Source organism: Cricetulus griseus, chromosome 3, assembly GCF_003668045.3.
Source record: "Cricetulus griseus strain 17A/GY chromosome 3, alternate assembly CriGri-PICRH-1.0, whole genome shotgun sequence".
In the NCBI taxonomy this organism is placed as follows: domain Eukaryota; kingdom Metazoa; phylum Chordata; class Mammalia; order Rodentia; family Cricetidae; genus Cricetulus; species Cricetulus griseus.
Genome location: NC_048596.1, coordinates 112,785,895 through 112,811,502, shown reverse-complemented (window position 1 = coordinate 112,811,502; position 25,608 = coordinate 112,785,895). Strand labels below are relative to the sequence as shown.

Genomic DNA, 25,608 nt, shown 5'->3' with positions numbered 1-25,608 from the left:
GACAGAATCCTTCCTTCTGCTGCTTAAAAGAAACTCACCTCAACCTCAAAGAGAGATGGTACCTAAGAATTAAAGGTTGGGGAAAGATCTTCCAATCAAATGGACCCAAGAAACAACCAGGGGTAGCAATCCTAATATCCAACAAATTGGACTTTAAACTAAAATCAGTCAAAAGAGATGAAGAATGATGGGGGAAATATTTCTGTGTATGTTTATAAATAAAGTACTTGCTTGGCCAATGAGACAGCAGGTTAGGCTGGACTAGGAGTCAAAGAGGATTCTGGGAAATGTAGTAGAGAAGTGGTGTTCCAGACAGGAAGTGACATAGCAAGGAGACTCATATTTAAGAAGAGGAAAAAGGAAGTGTCGCTCTCTTTCCCCTCGGCTCCTGCTCCAGCGGCACGATGTGATCCACCAGCTAGGAGGGACGCCAATAAGGCGTCCGATAAGATAAGTCTTATAAAATATATAGATGTATGATAATTGATACTGAGCTAACAGATGAGAATCCTAGTCATTGGCCAAGCAGCATTGTAACTAATACAAGTCTCTCTGTGTATTCATTTGGGCCTAACTTGGGCAGGTGGCTGGCGTAAAGCTTACACGTGGCAGTGGGGCTCAGCTGCTTTTGGCAGAAAGATTTATTGTAACATTTATCGTAACAGAATGGTGTCAGAAGTGGGATAACTCCATGCCCGAAGGTTCCCAGAGAAAGAGGTAAACCTGCCGCCACAGCCTGCCCTGTCGGGCCGCTGAGCTGCATGGGAGCAGCTTCCATATGCTCGCGCCGTCCCGGCGCTTGCTTCTGGGGTTTAGACTCGACACTTCTGAGATGATAAAGACAGATCCAGATAAAGAAAAACCTCTAAAGGTTTACACTACATTTAAAAATATATGTAGGCTTGTGAGAGAAAAAGTAACAGGAGGAAATAGAATAGCCGGGTTATGGTGGCCAATGCCGGTAGAATTTGCTGAAGGAAGCAGAGGCAGGCAGATTTCCACAGAGAAACCGTCTCAGAAAAAAAAAAAGAAACAAAAGGAAGTAAAAGTAGAATAGTAAAAAAGCCACCTAGAGATGAAAAATACACAGAGAATCTGGATACTAAATGCCATACTGTTGTCTTTAAATTGTTTGATTGCCGAGGAAAGAATTACTGCTGCTAAAATACATTTGATTATAAATGCTGCTAAATTAATCCAACTTATACATTTTAAAAATGCTCTAACTTCAGGATTTGAGTTTAAGGACAGTCTACTTAGAAATAAAGGTTTTACTTGTATTTACACAGAAAATCAAAAGCTGTGGATTCCTTCCAGACTAATATGGTTTGATCAAGCAAGACCCCCTAAAGCTGAGATGATACAGCCTTACAGACTATAAAAACAAGGACTTGGTCAGGTTTCTATGTTTTATCATGATCCTAATGGTATATGAACATCGCCCCCAATCAGCAGGAAGCAGTTTAGAAAGAACGACGCCCATATTCCCAAGTATTGTTTATAAATGTTTGTTTTCATTTAAATGAGGTTGGTTATAAATGATAAAGAAAAAAAAGGAATAGGATATAGGAATGAATACTTTAAATTGGTAAAGATTTTCATTTATTGATACAACTTTAAGGTCAGTTTTGTGATATGTATATGTCTACTCTTGTTTAGGTATTGTGTTTATACAGATCTTTTACCTATAATAGTCAGAACTTATAATTAGGTTAGTTAGGTTTTCTAGATATAGAGATGTATTTGAGATGGTTAGGTATTCTTCAAACCTTTCAAAGACCTACAGAAATATGACATTTAAATGGTTTAGGGTTTTTCTTGGCAGTGAGACACAACTGCTCCTGGCACACCAATTACGTCAGAAAGGAGGATGGGCATCAAAGAAACTCGTTATGGAGTTTGCTTTCAACATGGCAAGACTAGCCATTTGGGCAAGAAACTGCTCTTGCCTGGACTGTTTGTTGCTGTATAAATTGGACATACAGGACCCACAAGAAAATGACTACTAAACTTACAAAACTGAAGGGTTCCTGTTAAAATGGAGGAGTGTGCTAGACACACTGTGGCCTATAGGCTAAAGATGGATGCCCCAACATTACAGAGGAACTTTGGGTGACTGTCCAGGTAGCAAGATGTCCTGTCAATTCTAGAGTTTATATATTATCCTTCTGTGGTCTTTGATAGAGTTAAAGACAGATAGTTATGGTTATAGTTTTCTTCAGTTATTATAAAAAATAAGTTACCCTTCTTTTTATTTAGACAGAAAAGAGGAGATGATGGGGGAAATACTTCTGTGTATGTTTATAAATAAAGTACTTGCTTGGCCAATGAGACAGCAGGTTAGGCTGGACTAGGAGTCAAAGAGGATTCTGGGAAATGTAGTAGAGAAGTGGTGTTCCAGACAGGAAGTGACATAGCAAGGAGACTCATATTTAAGAAGAGGAAAAAGGAAGTGTCGCTCTCTTTCCCCTCGGCTCCTGCTCCAGCGGCACGATGTGATCCACCAGCTAGGAGGGACGCCAATAAGGCGTCCGATAAGATAAGTCTTATAAAATATATAGATGTATGATAATTGATACTGAGCTAACAGATGAGAATCCTAGTCACTGGCCAAGCAGCATTGTAACTAATACAAGTCTCTCTGTGTATTCATTTGGGCCTAACTTGGGCAGGTGGCTGGTGTAAAGCTTACACGTGGCAGTGGGGCTCAGTGGCTTTTGGCAGAAAGATTTATTGTAACATTTATCGTAACAGAAGAAGGTCATTTCCTACTCATCACAGGAGAAATCCATCAGGACGAAGTCTCAATTCTGAACATTTATGCCCCAAATACAAAGGCATCCACGTTTGTAAAAGAAACATTACTAAAACTCAAATCACACATAAAACCGCACACACTTATAGTGGGAGATTTCAACACCCCACTCTCACCACTGGACAGGAACACCAGACAGAAACTTAACAAAGAAACAAAAGAACTAATAGAAGTTATGGTGCAATTGGACTTAACAGATATCTATAGAACATTCCACCCAAATACAAAACAATTTACCTTCTTCTCAGCGCCACATGAAACCTTCTCTAAAATTGACCACATACTTGGCAACATAGCAAACCTCAACAGGTACAAAAAAATTGAAATAAACCCCTGTATCTTATCAGACCACCATGCTTTAAAATTAGAATTCAACAACAACAAGAACTACAGAAAACCTACAATCTCTTGGAAATTAAGTAACACACAAATTGCACAATTCATGGGTCCAGGAAGAAATAAAAAAAGAAATTAAAAATTTCCTAGAATTCAATGAGAATGAGGACACAACTTATCCAAACCTATGGGATATTCTGAAAGCAGTGCTAAGAGGAAAGTTCACAGCGCTAAATGCCCATATGAAAAAACAGGAGAATAATCACACTAGAGAATTAACAGCACAACTGAAAGCTTTAGAAAACAAAGAAGCCAATACACCCCGGAGGAGCAGACACTAGGAAATAATCAAATTGAAGGCTGAAATCAATAAAATGGAAACTAGGATAACAATACAAAGAATCAATATAACAAAAAGTTGGTTCTTTGAGAAAATCAACAAGATAGACAAACCTCTATCCAAACTTACCAAACAACAAAGAGTGAACATGCAAATTAATAAGATTAGGAATGAAAATGAGGTCATAACAACAGACACAGTGGAAATCCAGAGAATCATCAGGTCATACTTTGAAAACCTATATTCCTCAAAATTTGAAAATCTGAAGGAAATGGACAATTTTCTGGACAGATTTCACTTTCCAAAATTAAATCAAGAACAGATAAGCAACTTAAATATACCTATAACCTCTAATGAAATTGAAGCAGTCATTAGAAGTCTCCCAACCAAAAAAAGCCCAGGGCCAGATGGCTTCAGTGCAGAATTCTACCAGAAATTCAAAGTACAGCTAATACCAATTCTCCTCAAAGTATTCCACACAATAGAAGCAGAAGGGTCATTACCAAACTCTTTTTATGAGGCCACAATAACCTTGATACCCAAGCCACACAAAGACACAACTAAGAAAGAGAACTACAGACCAATATCCCTCATGAACATTGATGCAAAAATTCTCAATAAAATATTGGCAAATCGAATCCAAGAACACATCAGAGAAATCATCCATCCCGATCAAGTAGGCTTCATCCCAGGGATGCAAGGATGGTTCAACATATGAAAATCCATCAATGTAATCCACCATATAAACAGACTGAGGAAAAAAATCACATGATCATCTCACTAGATGCAAAAAGCCTTTGACAAAATCCAACATCCCTTCATGATAAAGGTCCTGGAGAAATCAGGGATAACAGGAACATACCTCAACATAATAAAAGCAATATACAGCAAGCCAACAGCCAACATCAAATTAAATGGAGAGAAACTCAATGCAATTCCTCTAAAATCAGGGGCAAGACAAGGCTGTCCACTCTCTCCATACCTCTTCAATATTGTCCTTGAAGTTCTAGCTAGAGCAATAAGACAACAAAAGTAGATCGAGGGAATACAAATTGGAAAGGAAGAAGTCAAACTCTCACTATCTGCAGATGATATGATAGTCTACATAAGTGACCCAAAAAACTCAACCAGGGAATTCCTACAGCTGATAAACACCTTCAGCAAAGTGGCAGGATACAAGATTAACTCAAAAAAATCTGTAGCCCTACCATATACAGATGACACATTGGTGGAGAGAAAAATCAGAGAAGCATCACCCTTTACAATTGCCACAAACAACATAAAATACCTTGGAGTAACACTAACCAAAAAAGTGAAAGACCTGTACCGTAAGAATTTTGAGTCTCTAAAGAAAGAAATTAAAGAAGATACATGAAAATGGAAAGATCTCCCATGCTCTTTGATAGGTAGGATCAACATAGTAAAAATGGCAATCTTGCCAAAAGCAATCTACAGATTCAATGCAATCCCCATCAAAATCCCAACACAATTCTTCACAGACCTTGAAAGAACAATTCTCAACTTTATATGGAAAAACAAAAGACCCAGGATAGCCAAATCATCCCTATACAATAGGGGAACATCTGGCGGCATCACCATCCCTGACTTCAAGCTCTATTACAGAGCTATAGTCCTAAAAACAGCTTGGTATTGGCATAAAAATAGACTGGTAGACCAATGGGCTAGAATTGAAAACCCTGATATTACTCCACACTCTTATGAACACCTGACTTTTGACAAACAATCCAAATTTATACGATGGAACAAAGAGAACATCTTCAACAAATGGTGCTGGCATAACTGGGTGCAGACATGTAGAAGACTTCAGTTAGACCCAAGCCTATTGCCTTGCACAAAACTTAAGTCAAAATGGATCAAAGATCTCAACATAAATCCAGCTACACTGAACCTGTTAGAAGACAAAGTGGAAAATACCCTTGAATCAATCGGTACAGGAGACTGCTTCCAGAACAATACACCAGTAGCACAGAAGCTGAGGTCAACAATTGATAAATGGGACTTCCTGAAACTGAGAAGCTTCTGTAAGGCAAAGGACACAGTCAGCAAGACAAAATGGCAGCCCACTGACTGGGAAAAGATATTCATCAACCCCACATCTGACAGAGGGCTGGTCTCCAAAATATACAAAGAACTTAAGAAGCTAGTCCCCCAAACACAAAACAACCCAATTAAAAAGTGGGGTACGAACTAAATAGACAATTCTCAATAGAGGAATCTAAAATGGCTGAAAGACACATGAGAAAGTGTTCAACATCCTTAGTCATCAGGGAAATGCAAATCAAAACAACTTTGAGACACCATCTTACTCCTGTCAGAATGAGTAAAATCGAAAATACCAATGACAGTTTATGCTGGAGAAGATGCGGAGAAAGAGGAACACTCCTCCACTGCTGGTGGGAGTGCCAACTTGTACAGCCACTGTGGAAATCAGTATGGTGACTCCTCAAGAAAATGGGAATGAGTCTACCACAAGATCCAGCAATTCCACTCCTAGGCATATACCCAAAAGAAGCACATTCATATAACAAGGACATATGTTCAACCATGTTCATAGCAGCATTATTTGTAATAGCCATTACAATCTAGGAAGCAGCCTAGATTCCCCTCAACTGAAGAATGGATAGAGAAATTGTGGTACATTTACACAGTGGAGTACTACTCAGCAGACAAAAAACCAATGGAATCTTGAAATTTGCAGGAAAATGGATGGAACTTGAAAAAGCCATTCTGAGCGAGGTAACCCAATCACAAAAAGATAAACATGATATGTACTCACTCATAAGTGGACCTGCTTTATGATACACAGTAGTGACCATGGTTTATCAGAGCTGTTTTTAATGATGTTGCTCACAATGGTTTCCTCCCAGATGATGACTGAGAAACTAATTTAAAAAAAAATGGTGCTAAAACTGGAAACGCACTGTAACACTCACCACTTTTACTGTCATTGTTTGTCTTTATTTGCATTTAAGTGTGTGTGTGGGGGTGTGCATATGAATGAAGTGCCAGAAAGGAGCATTGGATCTCTTTTTTTATTATTTAAATAAAAAAAATCTTATTAAAAAAAGACAGCTTCATACTTAAAATGTGAGGCAACAAGATCTGCATTATTGTCAAATATAAGTGAAAAGTTAATTTTTTTTGACTCGGTAGTCATTTAGAAGGCAAGGTGTTATCTTGAAAGCATTAGATTAAAAGTATTATGAAGAATACAGGGGCATCTGAATAAAATTCTAAGTAAAAAAAAATATGTGAGTCTTTTTTCATCAGTGATGCAAAATTAACACAGAAAATAAAATCAGATCAATAACTGTGTGGAAACTGTGAATGAAAACCAGGATGAGGGGCTGAAGAGATGCCTTGGTGGGTAAAGCACTTGCTTCACAAATGTCAGGATCCTAGCATCCATGTAAGAAAGCAGGCCACAGTGGTGAGCAGCAGTAGTCCCAGCAATGAGGATAGAGACAAGAAGCCCCAAGGGCCTGATGGCCATCTAGTTTAGCTGAATGGAAAGCTTCAGGATGAATGAGGGACCTGGTGTCAGGAAGGATGTATTATAGCACCATAGAGCAGTTTCTTATAGAACTAAGCATACACTTAGTAAGTGTAAACACAGACGACTGTGGATTATTTTGTTACAGTTGAGTGAACCTTCCCAAATGCAAGGGTGGGTGGGCCACTGTCCTACAGTGCTTCACAGCAGTAAAAGGCAGACACTGATCAGTGACCATAAATGACTGAATGCAAGTTCATCATGCTCCTCAGAATGAGCCACAGTGACAAGGTTTCAAGTGACCACATAAAATTCTTTTATGTGGCATTCTGGAAAAGGCATGAGCAGAGGACAAGGTTCTCCAGGTAGGGGGAGATTCCATGACAAAGATGAAAATTAGTAGGTTTGAGGGGATTCTGTATTTGGGCTGTATTGGTAGTCATATATGCATATATGTGCTAAAATTTGTGGACTAAATGTCAAAAGAAATCAATCAGTAAAAACATTTATTTATAAACCTAATTTACTATATGACAACTATTTTTCGATCGCTTCTTTTTCTAATTAAGACTTTATTTAATTTATTAAAAAACAACATACTAAAACTTTTTTAAAGACACTGTTACTTGCTTTTGCTACAATGTGGATTTCAGTACATATTTGTAATGCTAATATATCTAAGACTTTTATCTCCTTTTAAACACTGAAAATAAGTATGTAACCTTCAGAGAATCTATGGAGTCATAAGACTTGGGTACACTTTTCACAGATCAAAAGGACTCCAGATAAGTACAGTCTAAGTTTCCCTATATGTCTATTCATGAGGATGGGATCTTTCTCGATAGTGGTCTTGGGAACCCCACCCCCTTCCCCAATTATTAGACCTATGGGCCTGAAATTTCCAAATGTAATCTTTTTAAGTTTCTCAATTTTAACTTCTGTTTCTGGTCTGTTTCTGTCTCAGCATGTTCCCACTTGGCTGACAGACATATTTAAGCATCAGCTGCTGATTACAACTTTCTCCAAATGACTGTGAGACCTTGATTTGCTAAACGATGATATGGACCAGTCCAGCCAATGTGATTGCTCCCTAAATCTTTACCTGGGTCAGTAAACCAGATATTTCTGATGAATGCCCCATTGTCTGAATCCCCTTCCAGCCTTTGACTAGTGTTCCAGCCTACCTGGGGCATGATAACAATGTCCTAGTTTCAGCAGAAAGTAGTTACAGAAAAGAATACATCTCCTCTTGTCCCCCAACAATTAGATCAAAATTAGAATCAAAAGGAATTAGATCAAAAGGACATTTCCTGGCATAAGGTACAAAATAACCTCCTATAGTGCCTAATGGCATACCAGGAAAGGTACCCGTTAAAGCCAAATAGACCCAGATCTATAAACAGGTAGATTCATTATCTGAAATACTTCTACAATATTATAGTGCACTCAACCTTCTCTATGTAAAACAGAGGTTATTGTAGAGCTTTAAAAGAAAATTAGTGTGGCATGACAGATATTTGGGTCCAGTCTAAAGATCAGAAAACTAAATCAGCCAAGCCACTAGACAGACCTTACCTCCACCAAATATGGTGATCCTGTCCTTAGTGTGACTGCAGACGGCAATGAACTCCAGCAAACCTAAGACTGTCACTGAACTTAAGACTGTCCTGAGCTCCTGCCTTATATTTTTTTCTAGTGTAGGGATTAAAGGAGGTGTGTCATCCCAGTTGCTGAGATTAAAGGTGTGAGCTCTGTTTCCCTTTTATAATGATTCACTGTAACATATGAATCACTACGGATTCTGAAGAGTTGGAGTCACTCAGATATGTATGAGTATCGCAGGTTCATGCTCTCTGGTTCTCTGGACACTGACTATGTAAGGATTTTACTCCCTATCATGGACCTTCCTGGACATGATACCTGTGTGTCTATACTGATCTATGTCTATGATAAGCTGTTTCTGAAACTTCCACTTCAAAATTGGTTTGAGAATTCCCGAGGGAATCCATTTCAACTTTTCCAAATGGTGATCAGAAAAACAGTTTACTGAACTAAACAGGTTAGCAAATTCTCTTAAGCAAGTTCATGCCTGGAGCCTTCATGTCCACTGACATAAATGGAACCATCAGGGTAGGGAGCAGAAAGATTATCATTAAACAGAAAAATTATCAACCTTCATTCTCCACCTGGACAAAGACACTCAGATGCAGAGCCACAGGCCAGAAAGTGTTTAAGAATTCCCCAGAGAAGATCAGCCTGAAAATTACTCAGGATCAAAACTGCTTTTCTCAATAATAACTAACAGTAATAAAAAGAGATGCATGGACATACTCCAGCACATTGATACATGAGTTTCTGTCTATTTCTGCTACACTTTGCTCAGGCTCACATTGTAAGTGATGTGATAAAGATGTTATCTTGGATATTTGTCATCTTGATTATGGAGGGTTTCTTGCTTTTAAGTGGGACAGATCCCAGGTGCTTTTGGAGAATTAAACAAAATGAAAATAAGGATGAAGATGTGGAGGATGATTGTTTTTTTTACATTTACACAAAACAAGGTCCACTGGTGAATGATCATTTCAGAGGAAACCTAGATGTTCAGTAAGTGATTCTATCATTTATTTGTGTTTATCATAGTGAATATTGTGTATTAGCGCTATAGATAAGTTGATTATCATTCTCTATGTCTCTTCTCCATATTTCCCACTCACATCACTAAGACCAAACAAAATTTTATTTTGTGTTTTATTGCTGATGATTTCCCTGTTTCTGGTTTATGGATTATTTTGTTGCTCATCCCTTTATCATGACGTTTTACAGGCTTAATGACATATAATTTCCACCTTGTTCCTATAGGGATATATTCAATAATGAAAGTTCTCATTTGGTGGGGTCATGTAATATCCTCCAGAAACACAGTACAAAGTACTTACCCTGAGTTCTTTTCTTAGGGGCTGCAGTAAAGTAGTATTTCAATGGTCTACTAGTGTTTATTCCATTAGTATGGAATGCTCAAATCCTGAACAGAAATGATCTAGAATTTTGATCTGCTTCATGGGTACATTTCTTCTGTAGATATTTATCTTTTGTTCAAATAAACCATAATCATTTTCTACCTGCCTGGATATCACCTATAGCTGCAATCAAGAATAGGAAAAAATTTTTACTATAAAAATCATATTATTCTTTTTCAATTCTATTTATTTTGCTTATATTCACAGCCACAGATTGGTTGTATTAAAAATGTCACTGTCATATGCTATTTCCCTTGTCATGTGCTACAATGAAAGCTATTTCCTGTAGGACCTGTCAGTATCAGAAAGAGGGATATTAAGGTTACCTTTCCCATTATTGAAGTTGGTTTGTTAACTTCATGGTTTTGCATCCTATTTTAAAATTTCGAACACTCATCTTAAATTTATGTCTGTATTTCCTCTTTCCATAGTGATATAAAATGTAGTTGAATATTATAGGAATATATACATGATGTACTCCTTGACTTGTATGGTAGACTATCATTTTTATTCATTAATAAGATGTGTAAAATTTGACATTTGAGTTAGGGAAATTGCTGCAACTATCTTCTGAATCATGTTAAGGAAATTGTCACAAAAAGTAAATTTGGGTAACAAACATTTTAATATAGGACATTGTAATATCCATGAGGTCCAGCACAGTAGAGTTTTGTGCCTTGAGACAAACATTGTATTCAGTTATTTATAGTTTATGCATGAATTAAATTCAAATCAGAGGAGGATATTTGGTACTAAGGATCAGAAGACACAAATATTCTAAGAGGAAATGGAAGTAAGGAGAAAGTTTAATGAAACTGAATTAATACAGTGTATGATGATTACTGCCTTGAGTGTCAAATATACAGTAATTAGTAATGGATGGTGAGAAACATTCTGAGAATGATTACATAATAAAGCCATATACACAGTAAAATGGAACATGGGCAAGATGACCCCAAAGTCCAAAACACAAACATAGTTGAGAAAGACCTGAGTTTAAATTCAGTGGACTTTGAAAGAGAAAGTCAAGAATAAGGCTTAATTGTGCAATGTTCCCAGTCAGCTTGCTTAATTGTGCAATGTTCACAGTCATCTTGTGGCACCCAGAATTTGGAGGGGAACTTTGTCTTCTTGGAGGTCAAGGTGAGAGCATATGTATTTCCTTTTTATCATTCACTGTCCAATCTCATTGTCTGATGGGCCAACATGACTGAGTAATGTGATTTCTCTTTATAATGATGCTGGGAATTTTATGCCTATAAAGCAAATAGTTGAAATAATAGGTCCTTTTCATATCCAGGCTTATATACTTACATTATATAAGATGAAAGAGATCTAAAAGAATGTTTTAAACTTTTCTCAGTTATGAGAGAATAAATATTAGAAGCATGACACAACATATGTTCACCTATGTAGATTTTTGACTTTGCCTTTTGCAAATGAGAAATCTAAGTTCAGTATTTGTTAATGTAGTCAACAGCTCATGTAGGCATAAATGCCTCAGGTATACAAATATTGTTATATGGCTTTATCATTCAGATGTACTTCCTTTGCCATACCAGGATGAAAACAGATAACTAGGTACGTGATAGTCTTGGTAGTGCCTTTGTCTTCATACACTACAGAGATGCATGAGAATTTATTATGTGATACATAAAAATATTTAAGCTTAATTAAATCATGGCACAGCTATACAAGGAGATATATATATATATATATATATATATATATATATGTATATATATATCAGCTGTTCAGTAACTCGTTGAAATCATATTTTGATAATACCATAAGGAAATAATAATTGTTTGCTATAATTTAATGAATATTTACCATATATTAATCACTATTTAGGTGCTTTACATACATTAATGTAGTGCTAGTGGACTTAGAAAAGAAGGTACCACTGTGGTCTCTTTTTCCTAATTTGTTTACATATTTTGTTATTTAAAACAATTTCTAACTTAAATGTATATTGATCTTGCTCTTTCCTTCTCCCAAGTCCTTCCAGATCCTCTCCCCTTCCCTAATCACCCAAATTAAAGTTCTTTCTAAAAAAAAAACTAACAAAAACCTAATATAAGGAAACAATAAATCAACACCCAATAAGAAACAAAAAAGCAGCAATCATTAAAGAACCTAGCAATGAAAGTACTTTATAACTAAACTGTACACCTATCAGACAAAGACATACTACAAGTGGAAGCAACTATTGAAGGGCAGAGAACACTGGTGCAATTTAAGTGTTCTTACACATCTCAATCCAAAGCAGTCATAACTCCCATAAAGGTCCTAGAAGAAGACAAAAGTTTGAAGAGATTTTACTGAGGATTCTGGGTTAATAGAGAAAGGAGGACATTTTGGAAGATTTTTAAATCTTCTCTCCTATTTATCATAAATTCTCTAAGAAATAGGAATCCTGAACTTGGAACCAGAAGATTGAAGGCTTAAATACTGGTTCAGTGACTGTGACCTTGTACAAGCTGCTTACCCTCTGTAGTATATCCCTTGAAAATGAGGGAGTTGGGCTTCATTTTCAAAATGTCTTTTGACCTCAGTAGTGTGATAGAGCTCCAAGACAGTGACAAACTTATGAACAACACCATCCTGTCTCAGTATCTAGTGAATCATTTAACTGATGCTTTCTTCATCAGCATCTGTTACTCTTATATCACAGAAATCAATTACTAGGGCTCTCATCTTTGATGATTTCCAAGTCTAAATAGTAAAACACTGTATTGATATACTATGAGGAATGCTATACTGTTACAATACAATGGAATGACAGTAGAAGTAAATATCTGCCAGGTGTGTTGTTGATGTTGTTCAAGAATGCTGGATAAAAAGTAGGATGAGTGGATTGGGGGTGGGCACGGGGCGGTGAGGGGTGGGAGGAGATGAGGGGCAGTGGGAGGAGGAGTGGGAGGGAAAACTGTGCTTGGAGTGCAAAATGAAATAAAAAATAAAACTGAAAAAAACAAAAAGGACAAAGCACATCAAAAAAAAGAATGCTGGGTAAGGATATTTTTAAAATTTTTACCTTTTGCATCTCTCTTGGTATATGAACCTCAGAAACGCAGTCTACATATAAGTGATATATATATATATATCTATCTATATCTATATCTATCTATATATATATAGATAGATATGATACATATTTATTCATATGTATTTTTTCTACCATTAATTAAACAATTCAATGTTTCTAACAAGAATTTTTTCAAAGTCCTACAACTTTAAATAATAAATGACCTTTAAGTACTGAGAAAAACAAGGTAAATTCATAAGATTATAAAAGATACATGGTACAAACATTATGGAAAAATACTTAAAACATTACCTTGATATCAAGGATGAATAAAAGTCCCTTCATGCTCTGCTACTTCTCAGGATAGTGCACAAAATCATAGGATGTATTACAAACATTTAGGAAGCAGAATTCAAATTGTTTCTATCAGGGATAATATGATTTTGTCATTAAAATTCTCTAAAGGTACACTAGAAAACTCTTGGAGGACACCAACACTTTTGATTAAGTAGCAGGAATATAGACTCAACATACCAAGATCAGCCACTTTCTTTTTTATTTTTTATTTAAATTAGAAACAATCTTTATATATATAATATATATAATTTATATATATTATATATATATATATATATTCACAGTTCCCTCTCCCTCCCATTCTCCCATGTCCCCAACTCCATCACATCCCTCTTCTGCTCCATGGAAAGGGTGAGGCCTTGATTAGCCACTTTCTATATAACTTTCACAAATTTGCAAAGAAAAGTAAATCAGTTCAAAAGTTCCATTCATCTTATCTTTCAAAAAGTAAGTATATGAAGTACCAAGTAGTAAATCCAACCAAAAAGGTTAAATCTGTACAACAAAATCTTAAAAACACTAAAGAATGATATGGAATACTAGAAGACACAAAGATCCTAAATACTCATTGATTGCAAGAAGAGAAAAATGCAGGCTTTTACCAAGGGTACTGGTGGCTCCTCACAACCTGATGGTATGGCCATATTGTTATAGACAATTATGTCCCCAAATGTTGAGAAATCAAGTTTGTACCCATCTAAAGTTTTATCCCCACTGACTAGCATTGATAATACTACATGGTAATGGTACTCTGAATGCTACCAAAATAAAGATAATGCAATATCTTCTAGCTACAATACCTGTAACTAGCAACAATGACCTGCCTGCATAATTTACTAGTGGAACAGTGACATAAACAGTTTGAGGATAGTCACCCACTTTTGTTGCATTTAAGGCATACCAGTCTGTAAGATGAAACCTATACCTGACACTGCTAAAGTGGTCCTAGGGGAAAACTACTGCTGTGATAATGATAAATGAACAAAGTAGTAAAATGATTTCTGCTACATTGCTGTAACAATGTATCGGTACAACTCTCAACCCTCATCAGAGAATCAGAGTGTAATTAACACAGAGACCCAGAACTAGAAATGTGGAGAAAAAAAGAAATTTTGAAACATTTAACTCTAAAGCTGTATTCAGCTTTAATATGTTGTAGTCAAATAGGATGTACAATGTTATTTCAATTTTTATGTCTGTTGAGATTCAGTTCATACCCTAATATATGCCAAATTTTAAAGAAACTTCAGTGGGAGAGTGAAAAAGAAATATATTCTTTAGTGTTGGGTAGTATGTTCTCTTTGTTTGTTTGCTTGTAACCGCTGAGTTGTTATAGAAATGAAAACACAGTTGTTTTAATGCTCATTGTGTACATTGATTCTTAATCATGTCCCTAAAATCTAGGTAGCAAACCCAGGTCCCTAAGCTTTTAGGAACAAGCCTTAACCTTCTCAACTGCCCTAGTGATGCAAAACTTTAATACACTTCCTCATGTTGTGGTGATTCCCAAACATAAAATTATTTTTTTATTTAAATTAGAAACAAGCTTCTTTTACATGTCAATCTCAGTTCCCTCTCCCTCCCCTCTTCCCCGGGCCCCAACCAAACTCCAATCCCAAACCCTTTATGCTCCACAGAGAGGGTGAGGCCTTCCATGGGGGTCCTTCAAAGTCTTTCATAACATTTGGAGCAGAGCCTAGACCCTCCCCAGTGTGTCTAGGCTGTGAGTGTATCCGTCTATGAGGAGAGGGCTCCCAAAGTTCATTTGTGTACTAGGGGTAAATACTGATCCACTACCAGTGGCCCTGTAGATTGTCCAGACCTCCAAACTGAATTCCTCCTTCAGGGGGTCTATAACAGTCCTATTCTGGTTTCCCAGCTATCAGTCTGGGGTCCATGAGAAACCCCTTGTTCAGATCAGCTGTTTCTGGGGGTTTCTCCACCCTGGTCTTGACCCCTTTGCTCATCACTCCTTCCTCTCTGCTACTGGATTCCTGAGTTCAGCTCAGTGTTTAGCTGTGAGTGTCTGCATCTGCTTTCATCAGCTACTGGAGGAAGGCACTAGGATGGTGTATAAGGTAGTCATCAATCTCATTATTGGAGAAGGGCTTTTAAGGTAGCCTCTTGACTATTGCTTAGATTGTTAGTTGGGGCTGAACTTGTAGATCTCTGAACATTTCCCTAGTGCCAGAATTTTCTTTAAAACTAAAATGGATCCCTCTATACTGGTATCCCTTTTCTTGCTCTCCTCCATTCCTCCCCTGACTAGATCTTCCTGTTCCCTCCTGTCTTCTCCCCTCCCCTTTTCTCCTTCTCTTTCTTCTAACTCCCTCTCCCTGACCCCCCATGATCGCCATTAGCTTAGGAAATCTTGTCCCTTTCCCCTTCTCCGGAGGACCATGTGTGTCTTTCTTAGGGTCCTCCTTCGTTCCTAGCTTCTTTGTCAGTGTGGATTATAGGCTGCTACTTCTTTGCTCTAAATATAAAATCCACATGTGAGTGAGTACATACCATTTGTGTCTTTTTGCAACTGGGTTACCACATGCAGGATGGTTTCTTCTACTTCCATCCATTTGCCTGCAAATTTCAAGATTCCATTGCTTTTTTTTACACTGAGTAGTACTCCATCGTGTAAATATACCACATTTTCTGTATCCATTCTTCAGTTGAGGGGCATCAGGTTGCTTCCAGTTTCTGGCTATCACAAATAATGCTGCTATGAACATGGTTGAACAGATGTCCTTCTTGTATGAATGTGCTTCTATGGGGTATACGCCTAATAGCAGAATTGCTGGATCTCCTGGTAGATTGATTCCCATTTTCCTGAGGAACCAACATACTGATTTCCAAAGTGGCTGTACCAATTGGTACTCCCACCAGCAGTGAAGGATTGTTCCCACTTCTCCATGTCCTCAACAGCATAAGCTATCATTGTTGTGGTTTTTTTTAATTTGAATTAAAAACGAGATTGTTTTATATGTCAATCCCAGTGCCCTTCCCTCCGCTCCTCCTCTACAACACCCACCCCTCAAAACTACCCTACCTTTCATATATCATTTCTTCTCCTCCTGGAAATTGAGGCCTTCCATAGAGGTTCATCAGAGTGTTTCATGTCCTTTGGGATAGGGCCTAGGCCCAGCCCTGTGTGTCTTGGCTCATGGAAGAATGGGAATGTGGAATGGACTCCCAAAGACTACACCTATGCTAGGGATAAGTACTGAACTACTTCAGGAGGTCCTGTAGATTTCCGAGGTTTGCTCACTGAAACTCATGTTCCTGGGGTCTGGATCAGTCCCATGCTGGTATCCCAGCTATCAGTCTGGGGACGAAGAATCCTCGATATTCAGGTCAGCTGTTTCTGTGGGTTTCACTGGCCTGATGTGGACCCCTCAGCACATCATTCATTCTTCTCTTCAGTTCAGTGATTAGTTGTGGGGGGGTCTGCTTCTACTTCCACCAGCTGCTGGCTGAGGCCTATCGGGTGGCATGTAAGTCAGCCATCAATCTCATTATCAGGGGAGGACATTTAAGGTAGCCTCTTCTCCATTGCTTAGATTTTTAGCTGGTGTCATCTTTGTTCATCTCCAGACATTCCCCTAGTGCCCGATTTCTCTGTAAAACAAAAATGTCTCCCTCTATTATGGTATCTCCATTCTTGTTATCTTCAATTTTCTCCCGACTCAAACTTTCTGCTCCCTCATGACCTCCGCATCCCTCCTCTTCTCCTCTTCTCATTCTCCTAGCTCCCTCCCCCTCTTCCCATGCTCCCAATTTACTCAGGAGATCTTGACCATTTCCCCTTTTCCAGGGGACCATGTATGTCTCTCTTAGGGAACTCCTTGTTTACTAGCTTCTCTGGCAGTGTGGATTGTAGGCTGGTAATCCTTTACTCTATGTCTAAAATCCACATATGAGTGAGTACATACTATGTTTGTCTTTTTGTGATTGGGTTACCTCACTCAGAATGGTTTCTTCTAGTTCCATCCATTTTCCTGCAAATTTCAAGATTCCATTGTTTTTTTTTCCTGCTAAGTAGTACTCCATTGTGCAAATGTACCACATTTACCCTATCCACTCTTCAGTTGAGGTTCATCTAGGCTGCTTCCAGTTTCTGGCTATTACAAATAGTGCTGCTATGAACATTGTTGAACAGATGTCCTTGTTATACGAATGTGCTTCTTTTGGGTATATGCCTAAGAGTGGAATTGCTGGATCTTGTGGTAGACTGATTCCCATTTTTCTGAGCAACCCCCATACTGATTTCCAAAGTGGCTGTACAAGTTGGCACTCCCACCAGCAGTGGAGAAGTGTTCCCCTTTCTCCACATCCTCTTCAGCATAAACTGTCATTGGTGTTTTTGATTATGGCCATTTTGACAGGAGTAAGATGGTATCTCAGAGTTGTTTTGATTTGCATTTCCCTAATGGCTAAGGATGTTGAACATTTACTTATGTGTCTTTCAGCCATTTTAGATTCCTCTATTGATAACTGTCTATTTAGATCCATACCCCACAATTTAACTGGATTGTTCTTGAGTTCTTTGTCTATTTTGGAGATCAGCCCTCTGTCAGATGTGGGGTTGGTGAATATCTTTTCCACATATGTGGGCTGCCATTTTGTCTTGCTGACTGTGTCCTTTGCCTTACAGAAACTTCTCAGTTTCAGGAGGTCCCATTTATCAATTGTTGATCTCAATGTCTGTGCTACTGGTGTAGTGTTTGGGAAGCAGTCTCCTGTACCAATTTGTTCAAGGGGACCACCTACTTTCTCTTCTAAGGGGTTCAGTGTGGCTGGATTTATGTTGAGGTCTTTGATCCATTTGGACTAAATTTTGTGCATTGCAAAAAATTTCTTCAATCTTCAATCTTCTGCATGTCCGAATCCAGTTATGCCAACACCATTTGTTGTAGATGCTTTCTTTTTTCCATTTTATAACTTTACTTAACTTCTTTGCCAAAAATCAGGTGTTCATAGATGTGTGGGTTATTATCAGGGTTTTCATATTGGTTCCATTGGTCAACCTGTCTATTTTTGTGCCAATACCAAGCTGTATTCAGGACTTTGGCTCTATAATAGAGCCTGAAGTGTGGGATGCCAATGCCTCCAGAAGTTTCTTATTGTACAGGGTTGTTTGGGCTATTCTGGGTCTTTTGTTTCTCAATATCATTCAAGGTCTGTGAAGAATTGTGTTGGTATTTTGATGGGAATTGCATTGAATCTGTAGATTGCTTTTGGCAAGATTGCCATTTTCACAATGTTGATCCTACCTATCTAAGATCATGGGAGATTTTTGCATTTTCTGGTATCTTCTTTAATTTCTTTCTTTAAAGACTCAAAGTTCTTACTATACAGGTCTTTCATGATTTGATTAGCAATACCCCAAGACATTTTATGATATTAGTTGCTATTGTAAAGGGTGATGTTTCTCTGACGTTTTTCTTAGCACATTTATCATCTGTATATTGTAGGGCTATTGATTTTTTTGAGTTAATCTTACATCCTGTCACTTTGCTGAAGATGTTTATCAGCTGTAGGAGTTCCCTGGTAGAGTTTTTTTTGGGGACACTTATGTAACCTATCATATCATCTGCAAATAGTGAAAGTTTGACTTCTTCCTTTCCAATTTTTATCCCCTTGATCTCCCATTCTTGTCTTATTGCTCTAGCTAGAACTTCAAGTACAATACTGAAGACATATGGAGAGAGTTGGCAGGCTTGCTTGTTCCTGATTTTAGCAGAATCACTTTGCATTTCTTTCCATTTAGTTTGATGTTGGCAGTTGGTTTGCTGTATAATTCTTTTATCATGATTAGGTATGTTCCTGTTATCCCTGACCTCTCCAAGACCTTTATCATGAAGGGGTGTTGGATTTTGTCAAAGGCTTTTTTAGCATCTAGTGCATCTAGTGAGATGATCATGTGGTTTTTCTACTTCAGTTGGTTTGTTTGGTGCATTACATTGATGAATTTTCATATGTTGAACCATCCCTGCATTCCTAGGATAAACCCAACCTGATAATGTTGGCTGATTTCTCAGATGTGTTTTTTATTTGATTTGCCAGTATTTAACTGAATATTTTTGCTTGCATCAATGTTCATGAGGGATATTGGTCTGTAATTCTCTTTTTTAGTTGTGTCTTTGTGTAGCTTGGGTACCAAGGTAATTGGAGCCTCATAGGAAGAGCTTGGCAATGTCCCTTTGTGGCTATTGGGTGGAACAATTTGAGGAGGACTGTTATTAGCTCTTCTTTGAATTTCTGGTAGATTTCTGCACTGAAACTCTCTGGCCCTAGGCTTTCTTTTGGTTGGCAGACTTTTGATGATTGCTTCTATTTCATTAGGGGTTATAGGTCTGTTTAAATTGCTTATCTGTTCTTGATTTAATTTTGATAAGTGATATCTATCCAGAAAATTGTCCATTTCCTTTAGGTTTTCGAATTTTGTGGAGTACAGGTTTTCAAAGTATGACCTGATGATTCTCTGGATTTTCTCAGTGTCCTTTTTTTCATTTCTGATTTTGTTAATTAGCATGCCCTCTCCCTGCCTTTTGTGTTTTTTTTAATTGGATAAAGGTATGTTTATCTTGTTGATTTTCTTGAAGAGCCAACTCTTTTTTACATTGAGTCTTTGTAGTATTTTCCTAGTTTTTACTTTATTGATTTCAGCCCTCAGTTTGATTATTTCCTGTCATCTATTCCTCTGGGGCTAGTTCACTTCCTTTTTCTAGAGCTTTCATTTGCGCTGTTAATTCTCTAGTGTGACTGTTCTCCAGTTTCTTCATGTGGGCACTTATTCCCCTTCAATCTAAGAATGGATACAGAAAATGTGGCACATCTACACAATGGAGTACTACAAAGTGGAAAAATGGAATTTTGCAATTCATAGGCAAATGGATGGAACTAGAAGAAGCCATTCTGAATGAGGTAACCCAGTCACAAAATGACAAACATGGTATGCACTAACTCAGATATGGATTTTTACACATAGAGCAATGGATTACAAGCCTTAAATTCATACCATTAGAGAAGTTAGGCAACAAGGAGGACTCTAAGAGAGACATACCTGCCCCCCCCTAGAGAAGGGGAAAGGGACAAGGTCTCCTGAGCAAATGGGAGCATGGGGGAAGGAGAGAGGGAACTAAGAAAATGGAAAGGGGAGAAGAGGAGGAGTGAGGAGGACATGAAGGAGCAGGAAGGTTGTGAAGAAGGAAGAATAGAGGAGAGCAAAAAAAGAGATACCATCAGAGAAGGAGTCAGTATAGGTTTAAAGAGACATCAGGCACTAGTGAAATGTCCAGAGGTCTACAAGGATGACACAAACTATCCATCTAAGCAACAGTGGAAAGGCTCACTTAAATGCCCTCCCCTGATAATGAGATTGATGACTAACATATATGCCATCCTAGAGCCTTCATCCATCATCTGATGGAAGTAGAAGCAGATGCCAACAGCAAAATACTGAACCAAATTGGAATCCAGTTGCAGAGAAGGAGGAGTGATAAGCAAAGTGGAGAAGACCAGGCTGGTGAAACCCACAGAAACAGCTGACCTGAAAAAGTGGGAGCTCTTGGCCCCCAGATTGATCCCTGGGAAATCAGCATGCAACTGATCCAGACCCCATAAATGTGGGTGTCAGTGAGGAGACCTCAGAATTCTATGTGGCCTCTTGTAGTAGATCAGTACTTGTGCCTAGCATAGGAATGGACTTTAGGATCCTCTTTCACAGAGGATACTCCCTCAGATACTCCCTCAGCCTAGACACATGGGAGAAAGCCCAGGCCCCAACCCAAAGAATAAGACAGACTCTGAAGACCCCCCCCAAGGAAGACTTCACTCTTCTTGGGGAGTAGAAATGGTATGCGATAGTTAAGGTGTTAGTGGGAGTAGCAGGGGAGGAGGGGATGGAGGTAGAACTGGGATTGACATGTAAAGCAATCTTGTTTCAAATTTAAATAAAAAATGGAGAAAAAAATTAAAAAATAAAGAAACTGGGGTTTATTTTAATTTTTTGTACATGTTGAGGTTTCCTATGTTGCCAAGTATGTGGTCAATTTTAGAGAAGGTTCCATGTGGCACTGAGAAAAAGGTATATTCTTTCGTGTTTGCATGGAATGTCCTATACATGTCTGTTAAAACCAATTTGGCCATAACTTCTATTATGCCTTTGTTTCTTTGTTAAGTTTCTGTCTGGTGTTCCTGTCTACTGGTGATAGTGGGGTTTTGAAGTCTCCCACTATAAATATGTGAGGTTTTATGTGTGATTTGGGTTCTAGTAATGTTTCTTTTATGAATGTGGATGCCTTTGTACTTGAGGCATAGCTGTTCAGAAATGACACTTCGTCTTGATGGATTTCTCCTGTCAGGAATATGAAATAACCTCCTTCATCTCTTTTGATTGATTTTAGTTTAAAATCTAATTTGTTGGATATTAGGATTGCTACCCCCACTTGTTTCTTGGTTCCATTTGATTGGAAAATCTTTTCAAAACACTTTACTCTGAGGTACCATCTGTGTTTGAAGTTGAGGTGTGTTTCTTGTATGCAGCAGAAGGGTGGATTCTGTCTTCTTATCCATTCTTCTAGCCTGTGTCTTTTTATAGGCAAGTTAAGATGATTACTATTGAGGAATATTAATGACCATTGATTGCTCATTCTTGTTTGTTTTGGATTTGGTGGTAGTGGTGGAATTGTGTGTGGATTTTCACCCTATTTTTCATTTGGCTGTTGTTGAAGTGGGATTATTCATTGTCTATGTTTTTCTGTTTGTAGTTAACTTCCTTGGGTTGGAGTTTTCCTTCCAGAACTTTCTATAGGGCTGGATTGGTAGATACGTATTGTTTATATCTGGTTTTGTCATGGAATATCTTGTTTTCTCCATCTATAGTGATTGAAAGCTTTGCTGAGAATAGTAGTCTTGGCTGGCATCATTGGTCTCTTAGTGTTGGTAGAACATCTATCGAGGACCTTCTGGCTTTCAGACTTTTCATGCAACAATCAGGTGTAATTCTCATAAGTTTGCTTTTATATGTTACTTGACATTTTCCTTCCCTGCTGTCAATAGTGTTTCTTTATTCTGTATGTTTGGGGTTTTGATTATTTTGTGGCAAGGACATATATATATATATATATATATATATATAATATATATTATATATGTGTGTGTGTGTGTGTGGTGTGTGTGTGTGTGTGAACACTTAAGGATTTTTTTCTTTTTTTCAGATTTTTTTATTTGAATTAGAAACAAGATTGTTTTACATGTCAATTCCAGTTCCCTCTCCCTCCCCTCCTCCTCTACCACCCCTCAACTAAAACCCTACCTATCACATAGCCTTTCTGCTCCCCAGGGAGGGTAAGGACTTCCATAGGGGATCATCAGAGTCTATCATACCCTTTGGGATAGGGCCTTGGCCCAGCCCTGTGTGTCTTGGCTCAGGGCTTATCCCTCTATGTGGAATGGGCTCCCAAAGTCCACACCTATGCTAGGGATAAGTGCTGAACTACTACAGGAGGTCCTGTAGATTTCCAAGGTCTCCTCACAGAAACCCATATTTCTGGGGTCTGGATCAGTCCCATCCTGGTATTCCAGCTATCAGTCTGGGGACCAATAGCTCCCTGTTGTTCAGGTCAGCTGTTTCTCTGGGTTTCACCAGCCTAGTCTGAACCACTTTGCTCATCACACCTCCTTCTCTGCAACTAGATTCCAGTTCAGTTCAGTGATTAATTGTGGGTGACTGCTTCTACTTCCACCAGCTGCTAGATGAAGGCTATAGGATGGCATATAAGTCAAAGGAGACCTTTTTTGTGGTCCACTCTATTTGGTGTTCTATAGGCTTCTTGTACTTTCATTGGCATGGCATGTCTTCCCTTAGGTTGGGAAAGTTTTCTTGCATAATTTTGTAGAATATGCTTTCTGCACCTTTGAGGTGGGTTTCTTCATCTTTTTCTATGCCTATTATTCTTAGGTTTGGTCTTTTCATAGTGTCCAATATTTCCTGGATATTTTGTGTTAGGGATTTGTTGGTCTTAGGATTTTCTTTGGTTAATGAGTCTATTTCTCCTAGTGTATCTTCAACTCCTGAGATTGTCTCTTCCATCTCTTGTATTCTGTTGTTTATGGTTGCTTCTGTAGTTCCTGATCACTTACTCAGCTTTTCTATTTCCGGCCTTCCCTCAGTTTATGTTTCCTTTATTGTCTCTATTTTAGATTTCACATCTTGTACTGTCTGAATTGTTTTCTTCAGCAGTTTGAATGTATTTTCTTGGCTTTCCTTAAGAGATTTGTTAATTTCTAGTATTTTGGGTTTTTTCTTCCATTTCTTTAAGGGATTTTCTCATATCCTCTTTGAGGCCCTCTATCATTTTCACAAAGATGGTTTTAAGGTCATTCTTTTCTGCTTCATATGCATTGTGATGTTCAGGTCATGCTGGTGTAGAGTCTCTAGACTCTGGTGTTGTCATATTAGTTTTTCTGTTGTTAAATGTGTTTTTAGATTGTCTTCTTCCAATTCCTTCTTTTGGTGGGTATAAAGGGAGTCTTTCTCCTGGTGTGTAGGTAACCAAGGTTCCCTTCTGGTGCATGCAAATAGGTCCAATACTCTGATACCTCTCCTCTTGCCATGGATGGAGTCAGGAATTGTACCTGGGCCTCCACAGTCTCTGGAGATGCTGGATGCCATCAGGAAGGGATTCACCCCATGAGCAGTCCCCAGGTCTCAGGTGTCTCCAAGCAGGTCAGAAGAAGGCTCAGGAGTATTTTCTGTAGATATCACTTAAATCTCCTTGGTTTATGGCATTATTTAACTCCAAAATTTCTGCTTACTTTTTTTTCTGGATGACCTGTCTATTGGTGAGTGAGGTATTGGAGTTATGGACTGTTTCTGTGTTAAGATCAGTAAGCAACTTTAGCTGTTGCAGGGTTTATTTGAGAACATAGATACCTGTGTGTTTGTGCATAAATATTTAGAATTTTAATAACCACCTGTTTTTTCCTTTAATATGAAAGTAGTTTATTGGAGGTCTTTCTTGTTAGATAACAAAATAGATACATGCTTGTTTTTTATTCCATATTCTTGGAATAACTTTTCCATTCTTCTACTCTAAGGTGATGTCTCTGCTTAGTGGTAAGTTGTTTTTCTTGGATGCAACAGGAAAATGGATACTGATTGTCTAAACCAATCTATTAGTTATGTTATTTTCTTTTACTGAGGAATTAAGATATTCAATACTGAGAGTTATTAAAAACAGATTAATTAATACTTATTATGTTGTTTCTGTGATGTGAGTTCTTCCCAATTCTTTTGAGTAACTGATTTTTTTCTTCAACTTTTTTATTTGATTTTTAAAGAGGATTGATTTACATGGCAATCCCAGTTCCCTTCTCCCACCCGTCCTCCCCTACTACTCCACCCCCGAAATAAAACCCTATCAATCACAAATCCTTTCTGCTCCCCCTGGATGATGAGGCCCTCCACAGGGTGTCATCAGTGTCTATTGTATCATTTGGGATAGTGCCTAGATCCACCCCCATGTGTCTTGGCTCAGGGAGTATTCCTCTATATGGAATGGGCTCTCAAAGTCCACACCTATGCTAGGGATAAGTACAGGAGGTCCTGTAGATTTCCGAGGCTTCCTCACAGAAACCCATGTTTCTGGGGTCTGGATCCATCCCATGCTGGTATTTCGGCTATGAGTCTGGAGAGCAAGAGTTCCCTGATGTTCTATTCAGCTGTTTCTGTGGGTTTTACCAGCCCTGTCTGGACCCCTGTGCTCTTCACTGGTCCTTCTCTGAATCTGGGTTTTAGTTCAGTTCAGTGATTAGTTGTGGGTGTTGGCTTCTACTTCCACCAACTGGTAGATGAAGGCTATAGGATGGCATATAAGTTAGTCATCAATCTCATTATCAGGGGAGAGCATTTAATGTAGTCTCTCCTCTGTTGCTTAGATTGTTAGTTGGTGTCATCTTTGTAGATCTCCAGACATTTCCCTAGTGCCTGATTTCTCTGTAAACCAAAAATGTCTCCTTCTAGTATGGTATCTCCATTTGTGCTATCATCTATTCTTCCCCTGACTCAACCTTTCTGCTCCCTCATGTCTTCTGCATCCCTCCTCTTCTCCCCTTCTCATTCTCCTAGCTCCCTCCCCCCTCTTCCCGGGCTCCCACTTTGATCATCAGATCTTGACCCTTTCCCCTTCTCCAGGGGAC

The 25,608-nt window shown here is 38.3% G+C and overlaps 1 pseudogene; it reads left to right on the top strand.

The window, feature by feature from the left end:
- Positions 1–9,415: 9,415 nt before the first annotated feature.
- The window catches only part of LOC100750458, a 30,598-nt pseudogene continuing 14,405 nt past the window's right edge, over positions 9,416–25,608 (top strand).